Source organism: Morone saxatilis, unplaced genomic scaffold (genome assembly GCF_004916995.1).
Source record: "Morone saxatilis isolate NCDOM2014 unplaced genomic scaffold, NCSU_SB_2.0 Contig9, whole genome shotgun sequence".
NCBI lineage: Eukaryota > Metazoa > Chordata > Actinopteri > Moronidae > Morone > Morone saxatilis.
The window spans coordinates 12,288,004-12,296,539 of NW_023340268.1; the positions used below are offsets into that span (position 1 = coordinate 12,288,004).

At 37.9% G+C, this 8,536-nt stretch overlaps 1 long non-coding RNA gene across 1 annotated transcript in view; it reads right to left on the reverse strand.

Annotated features, from left to right (window-relative positions):
- Window positions 1-8,009, reverse strand: part of LOC118342768 — a 12,736-nt gene extending 4,727 nt beyond the window's left edge. The window contains exons 1-3 of the long non-coding RNA XR_004797501.1: window positions 7,983-8,009; window positions 7,856-7,873; window positions 7,054-7,119 (exon numbers count right to left, since the gene is read on the reverse strand). This is a non-coding gene — a long non-coding RNA (uncharacterized LOC118342768). The remainder of the gene's footprint in view (window positions 1-7,053; window positions 7,120-7,855; window positions 7,874-7,982) is intronic.
- Window positions 8,010-8,536: the final 527 nt, after the last annotated feature.

Here is an 8,536-nt window from a genome sequence, read left to right on the forward strand (position 1 = left end):
TCTCCAGGACCTTCATCACATGCGATGTTAGGGCGACTGGTCTGTAGTCTGCCGGGTCAGATGGCCTCGACTTCTTGGGGACTGGGACCAAGCAGGAGGTCTTCCACAGCAACACTGCACTGCGTCTCCCTTTGACCTCTGCAAAGTGGTTGGGCCACCTTAATGCTTTATCTGTGCATCACTCTTGTACCTAGTTCAGTTCAGATGGCTCCAAGGTTATGTTGCACCTACATGTGCTGTATTGACCCAAGGTTATCCCTGCAGCCTATAGCTTTGTGGCTTTTAAGCTTTGTTTGTCTGTTTTGCTAATCCGGCTAGGAGGAAAGTGCTGCGCTACATAAACAGTGGCTTTTTCACTGCAATGCGTAGGCTATTGCCCTGGATTATAACAGCAGAGATCTTCTGTTGCCTCATGGTGCGAGGGCACATTTGATCAGGGGCATGGCAACACCACTGAAGGGGTATCTGTCAGTGATCTGTGCTGCAGCTAGGTGGTCATGACCACACACACACTTTTGTTTGGTTTTAGCGTTTGGATGCGACATCTTCAGTGGATCATTCTGACGTTTCCTCTGGGTCTATGATGCATTAGAGTGCTGGAGGTTGGACTGATTATGTGGCTGCTCTGCAGGACATGAATACATTTCCCATACTTTATGTGTTGTACCAAGTAAACTGACTAAAAGGGAAGGAAATGTTATGACTATAGCTTCTGTTCCCTGCAGTAGAGAAACAAAGTACAACACTGCTGTGTGGCTGGGCTTTGTGAAGAGCAGCTTTCAAACTGAGCTGAACTGCAATGACTGTTGTTTACATCGGTAGCAGGGCCACGTTATGTTACCACAGGTCATCTGCCTAGGCGTGAATAAAGGTGTATTCTGTCAGCCAGGCCACACTAGGTTCGTAATTCTTCAGAGAACTAGCAACTCTCAATATTTTGAAAGAATTTCTCCTACAGCATGCTGTGTCGTACCCCTTTTCCTCTCTACACAGTGGTTATAGTCATAATATTTTGTTTGTATGGTATAAAGCTGGTAAAATGACAGATTTTTACACAAACTGTAAATATCTTAGTAAGAAAACATTGAATTTCACCTTCAGTGTCATCTGATTTAGTCTTCTTTCTTCCTCTTCTTTCCATGCCACTGATGTCAAGCCTTTCACATCAAGACGATTCTCCCAGCCAAAAGGGAGCCGCCAGGGATTCTGATACAGCTAAGAATTTAAGATGAAAGCTGGTTATTATTAGCCAAAATATCCCATGGGAATGTGCTGTATATTACTGTGTTTCTGGGCCCTGGATGACTATTATTTTTCTGTGGAATCTGAAACAGAAGTTGTGATATGACAGGTACAGTTTGGGAGCACCTGGGTACCTTGGCATTATTTTCACCTTCATCTCCATAGAGCACTGCCCTTAGCAAGGATTGAAAAAAAGAACAAGGGGGCACACTGCATGGCTATCCACATACCAATGACACAGGCTAGGAAGCCAATTATGAGATAAACTTTTTGCATTTGTGAATCTCCATTATTACAGAATATCTCAAGACTGTGTGGCAAAACTCAGAGTTTGGTTATAATTATGTTACAATTGTGATCGATGAGCATGTATGTATGAACAAGTTGAAAAACCTATAATGTCAAAACAGACTGACATATTAATATTCCTTTGATAACTTTGGATAGGCAAAGTCTGTAGATAATCCTGACACAGTTTTGGGACAACTAGCCCATCGGCCTTGGACTAGTTCACAAAAAAAAAAAAAGAAAGTTGCGAGATTTTACCTTTTTTAGAGCAGAAGACCATTGGAGCAAATATGCAAATTAATTGAGAGATAAAAAGGTCTAAGACAAGCAGTTTTCAAGAAAAAAACCTAAACTTGATTGTTACAGCGCAACCTTTAGGACAATTTCATGTGAGTATGGGTGGAATTTGCATGAAAGAAAGAAGGAAAGAAAAAGTCCTCTTAAAAAAAAAAAAATAGAGCTCCAGCAGCAAAGCTCACCAGTGTGTTTATGAGATGTTTTCGAGAGATGAAGTGTTGTCTGACAATGGAATCAGGGAAACAGTCCTTACATGCAAAGCACACGTAAATAGGTTCCACCTGAACCTGAGTGCTGACACACGCCACAACCAGGGATACACCTAAACACACAAACAACATGAACACAATAAGAAACTATACATTTTTTGTTTAACACCGTACAAAAACACAATGATCAGACATAACAAGTGCTCACCAATAGCTGGTTGATTTTGCTCCGACCTTTCTTTGAGGTACTTGAAGAAGCCCAGAATGGGTTTCCAAACTAAGATCGAGGGTTAAGAGAGAGAGCTGAATGAAATACCAAAATAAAGTGCATTTTCTTCCCCTAAATTATATTCAACTTGAGCATCAACACTTAACACAAAACAATTTTTGGAAATTGTGATACATTCAATCATTGTAAAGAAAATGGAAAAACAAATGCTGAGTATGCACATGAGTAGGATCAAAAGCTAACAGCATGAAGCTAAATCAGTTCTAAGATATAAAAAGATTGTATTAGATTTACAGATTTAGAGACTTTCTGACCAACATGGTTTTCTGTATTATTTTAAACTCATGACTCAAAGTAAGGAAAGTGTACCTGTTTGGTCACAACCATTGTCACTTTCATCTGCAAGAAAGAGGAAAATAATTATTAACTTAAAAGAGCTTTAACATTATGCAATCATATACAAAGCCAGAGAAATGTGAAGATACCTTTGACAAAGAATTTCTCCAACATCTGGGGAAGAAGATTGGAAACAGATCTTATGTCGGATCACATAGTTTGTAACATATCATCAATAATCAGAAATCCTTTTATTTATACTTTCTGTAGGAAGATATGAAAATGTTGAGATACCTCTTTGTGTTTTCCCTGTGACACATGTTTGAAATACTGAGCTGTTGTCTCAAAGATCATATTACAGTCCTGCAATAAGGATGACACAAGGGTGAAAAGGGTGATGTCCACTGTATTAAACGACACAATCTCATCCAGGCTATTAGAATTAAAATGTGTTACCTGACAGCATAGTTTGCACAAAAATGCTACAGAAGTTGCTGACACAGCAGGACGCTCTACAAAGAAAAAGACAAAGTATTAAGTTGTTAAAAAAAAAAACATTTAATACATCGTCTCTTCTCTGGAGTCTAAACCAGTTTCACATAATAACAACCAGCGAGCCTCAAACTAATACACTGTTATACACTAGACAAAACTAGTTTACACTGAAATCAAACATACCTAAGTTTCTTCCCCATGGTTTGATGGCCTCGTAATCCAAGCTGCTTCTCCTTCTTTTTCCTTTGTGATGGATTCCAGTTCCCTTCAAAGCTAAAAAGCCACCAGCAGGCCGCAATTATTACTTACATCATTCAGAGCGAATACAACATAAACTGAGGCACAAAGAGGGTAATACACAACCCTTCTGAATAACAAGTGGAAAATTCACTGAGTTGAATTTGGCAGGCTCCAGGTTCACTTGCTGCAACACAAAGTCATTCAGTTTCACATTTAATATGAACAAAGCATCAATTAGGAACCACGAGTGACTATTATGGTAATATGTTAGGACTATATTACTTCATATCAGTGGTTTGCAGTGCCATGAATCTCCTCTGTCTGCTTGGCAAAAATCAAGTAGCAATGGAGGCAAAGGCGGCCTTGTTGCTAATCCTTGTAGCATTCCTATTGACAGCAGAGTCAGAGGGTGGCCACGCTTTCTGCAACGGAGATTAAACTGATATTAGGCTGATGGTTTTAGGAGGCCTTCAAAGAATAATTAAGACAAAAAATGAATCAGATTTCTTCTCTGGATTGTTCAATTATTTATTTTTAGAAATATTCTCTCTAATGTCATAGCTACTTACAAACGTAACAGTAGATGTGGTCAAAGCTCAGAACGTGTTTGATGACATGGTGTGTGGCCAAAGTGAGTTTGCAAGAGCGTGGCAGAGGTAGTATCTCTTTCGGGGTCGGTCCGACAGAAAAACACATTCAACAATGTGCTGCAGGCCTACAAGAGGAATCAGAAAGAAAGAACAGAGGAAGACATTTTATTTAAAAAAAAGAAAGCTTGAGGAAGGCAAACAAGGTTCTGCTTGAAGTAAAGAATTTCATCTTATTGAGAAAAAATAAAAAAAATAAAAAAAGATAACCAAGAGAATTTTGCATCCAAAAATCATTGCTTTAATACAAAACATGTAATTAACATTAGATGATCAGGTGTTATTTTAGGTAAATTTTACTGACCAAGAAGTGGATGCTTCCTGTTGTGTCTCTTTGGGTATGTTTGTATCATTGTCCCTTTGGCTCGACAAGCTAGAAGGAAAAAAAAGATTCTGAAGCTATTGAAGCAATGGAGCATGAAGTTTGATAAGAAACGAGTGAATGTTAAGATATGATCACAGCATATACAGTATAAGGTCTATTAGAGCTTTGATCATATCACATGGATTTCTTCAACAGATGGAAGTTTTTCCATAAATTGGGGATTTAAAATTGAATTGGATTAACTTAAGCCAATAGTTTGATTGTGTTATACAACTTAAACAACTGGATCATTTGATGTGACTGAATCTTTGAATGTTACTAAATCGACTTTGTGGTTTCGGGTGAAGAATTAACTTATATATATAATACATAATTCATACAAGTAGAAACAAAACAGCTGCTGTTTTGTGTGATTTTGGTGAAGTGGTAGTCTGAACTCTACACTGAAATTCTCCCTAATCCATCTACAGAAAATAAGAGTCCCAAAGAATACATTTGCAACACCTTCAATCTAGCTCCAGGAGCTTCTCATTTTCACTGAGAGTCCGCATCACTGGGGAGAATGATCAAATCATTGTCAGTAACATACAATGTTAATACAATTTTCAATTCAATTCAAATTCAATTCAATTTTTATTGTATAGCGCCAATTTCATAACAGAAGTATCTCAGGACACTTTTCAAATAGGAGCAGGTCTAGACCGAACTCCTTATAACATTTACAGAGACCCAACAGCTACACCATGAGAAGCACTTGGCACGGGGCAAGGGAAAAAAACTTGCCTTTTAACGGCAGAAACCTCGGACAGACCCTTCGGCTCTAGGTTGGGGTGGTCATCTGCCTTGACCAGTTGGGGGGGGAGAAAGAGGAGAGAGAGAGAGAGACAGGAGAAGACAGAGAGACATGAGAGACAAACAGATGTTTTTAAAACAGCAACAACAAAATTAAATCAATTAAAAACAAATTATCACTTATGAAATATCATATTACCTTCAGAGTTAGGTACTTTGTTTCAAGCTTTTCCAGGGCATATTTCCAGCGTAAATGCAACATCTGCAAAGATAAATGTGTGTGAAAAACAGGCATAGTCAACATAGTCTCTGTATACGACAGCTGTGTGTAACCACAAAACAATGGTAAGAAAACATGGTGGTGGAGTGAAACATAGAACAGCTGCCTGTTGCATCCTTGACAATATGAAAAAGCCTGACCATGTAACAGGTTTCGTTTAGTCACACACACTCAGATATGGTGCTCTGTAAAGACAGCAGGAAAAAGCTGTAAACAGCAAACATGCTTTACAAGTCCCAATGATTGGGTCTCCTTTTAGCCCCCAGGTTTTGGTGGTCCACGACTACTGAAAACCATAATCGGGTTCTCTTATACTGCTAAATTCTCTCACTACTTTTCACCAGTTAGTTGCCAACTTTGTCTGTGTGCCATTTGTTGCTGAACAGGGTAGTGTACCACTTGGGTTTCATAGCTTTTGTCACTAAGGGGAGAACTGCCTGCTACAGCCAAAAACAACACAATGAATTGAGAGTGAACAAAAAGACTAAAAAATTGTGGGCTGGAAAATCAAAACCATGAGCTCAAAGAGCAATATGAAGCTCCAAGAGAGCTGAAATATTAACTCAAGTTGGGTAACAATTCGTGGATTCATTGTTAATATAAAAATGATGAATATTGGCTGCTTTTAACTTTTCAATATACATTTTACATTTGTTATTCCAGACCTCCAGGTACCAACCTGCAGTTTGTCCAGCGTCCTCTTTCATGGTGCTTCTTTGTGAGCTCAGGGCCTGAGAATTGACGCTTCATATTCATGCTGGGGAGCCATGAGAAACTGGCTACGTTGGGGTCTGTGTAGTTCTGAAAATAAACAAATTACAAAATAAATTGTGCTTTCAAATTTATAAAACATTTTCAATTTTGATAGTTCGGTTACTTACAAAGGTAGTTGCTGCAGTGGTCACTAGAAGGAGAGGTGGCGTGCAATATTGTCTGGGTCGACACTTTCCTCACAGACATGGCACAAGTAAAAATAGATCTTTGTGCTTAGGCTTGAACAAAGTCGAGCAGAGACAAGCCTGGAAGAAAGTACATTTAAAGAATACTTCTAACAATAATTTACATCTTCAGAGTACTATAACATAAACCCAAACAATCCATGACACTTGAATGCCATACACATTGCTTAAAGCTACATTCATTTTTCCATAGCAGCCATTTTGACATAAAATATCAAGGTAAACTGAAGTGTCACCAGTGAATACTAATTGAGGGTCTGTTCCATTGACGGTCAAAACAGATCAGGTTGCTGACATTATAGCACACGATTACATACTCGTCAAGATAATCTGACCAAAGTTACACAGAATCAAACCTGAAACTCTGTAAACAATGTGCCTGTACACACATTGAATGTATTGTCAGGATAACACACACAACACAACAACACACACACACACACACACAAACACACACACACACACACACAACACACACACACACACACACACACAACACACACACCACACACACACACACACACACACACAGCTTTTTCTAGAGCTTTCAACCATATCACGCAAAGTCTTCAATCAGAGCTTTCAACCTCTGGAAAAAGCTAGTAAGCAGACCTTGAGTAGAGATTGTTTTGTCAAACTACTATTCATAAGGTCAAGAATGTCTTTGAATGTTTAACTGTCACTGTCATGTGCACTTAAAGACAATTAACAAACCTATGAGTGGTTGTTTGATGTCATGTTTTGCTTTAGAACCCATCACAGTAATGTAGGGAAAGAAGCCTGTAGAGAAAACATAAAAATGAAAGAAAAATAATATTACACTTCAGCAGATCAGCCCACACTAGTCCAATCTTAAACTTCAAACTAACAGATGGAGTGATGTACATCGGCAAAATGACGCTGACATTCAAATGTGTTTGAACCATCTCAGTCTAAACAATATGCCAGAAGTCTTGGTGCAGTATGTTTACAACAAACTCGATTATACATTGTCCTGTCTGATCATATTTAAAGGATTTCCAAATGGTTACACTTGATGGTAGAGGTGTGGAGATTTGGACGCGTCGCAATGCGGATGCAGAAGATTCTGCACGGATGCATTGACAGACTGAAAAGAAGTTTGCAGTCTGAACACAATTATAGCCTACTAAAAATGAAACTTCAGAAGAAGATATAAATTACACTTATATGAAGAGGAAAAGTTGGTGTAAAAAATAAAAATGTGACAAAAGTGCAGAAACCCACATTACAGAATAAGTTACGACGTACATGAAGCATGTGAATGCCCACTGAATCTTCCACTTCCACTAAAACATCAAGACTGTGACGTTCCTAATATTCGCAGTAGTGGATGGAAACAAAATGATTCTTTTAATTTAATTTGCGCTCGGATGAAAACCTGATTTAAGTTAGCGGTGAGACGCTATCCTAAATGGCTTCACATTTTCAAAGAGTGTAACTTTGTTTACAAGCACCTTTAATGCTAACAAACAAGAAGGAAAAGAAGCAGGCTTACCATGACCCTTGAATGTATCTAAACAGGTAAAAAAAAAAGAAGACAGATTAATGAACTGAACATAGAATATGAGTTACAGATGTTTCCTTACGCAAGAAATACAACAAATTAAATGTTAAAAAAGTACCTTTCTGGAAGATTTCTTCAATTTTCTGTTGGTAAAGAACAGAGGAAACATGCTTAGCTGGTTTATTGATGCCCAGGCAAATGTAGAAACCAGAATACAATGACTGTCTCATGATGCAGGATTACAGTTGTTGAAGGAATAGAAGTTTATACAAAAAACAATGATAGAAAAAAAACTAAAAAACTAAAAGATTCCTCCATAAAGGTCAAGTGCCGACAGGAATATTGTCAAATTCACACCCTATTCTGATTGATAAGAGAAGGTTAAAGGCGACTGCCTGCAGTTACTTCTTATTTTTACTTTCATTATGCTTTTATCGTTTATTAATTAACCTTATGTCCTATGATAAAACGTGGGTCTCCATCAGAAAGTGAGAACTTTCGAAAGTTATAAGTATAAGGTGGTTTTAATAATCTATATAATAATTTGTATTACTTTGATCACCTTATTGCTTGGTTATGGTCTATACACTAATTTTATTTGTAGTTATGCTCTACCTATGTATAACTTATTCATCTTATTAATATTCAATCCTATCATATAACCTTTTAATT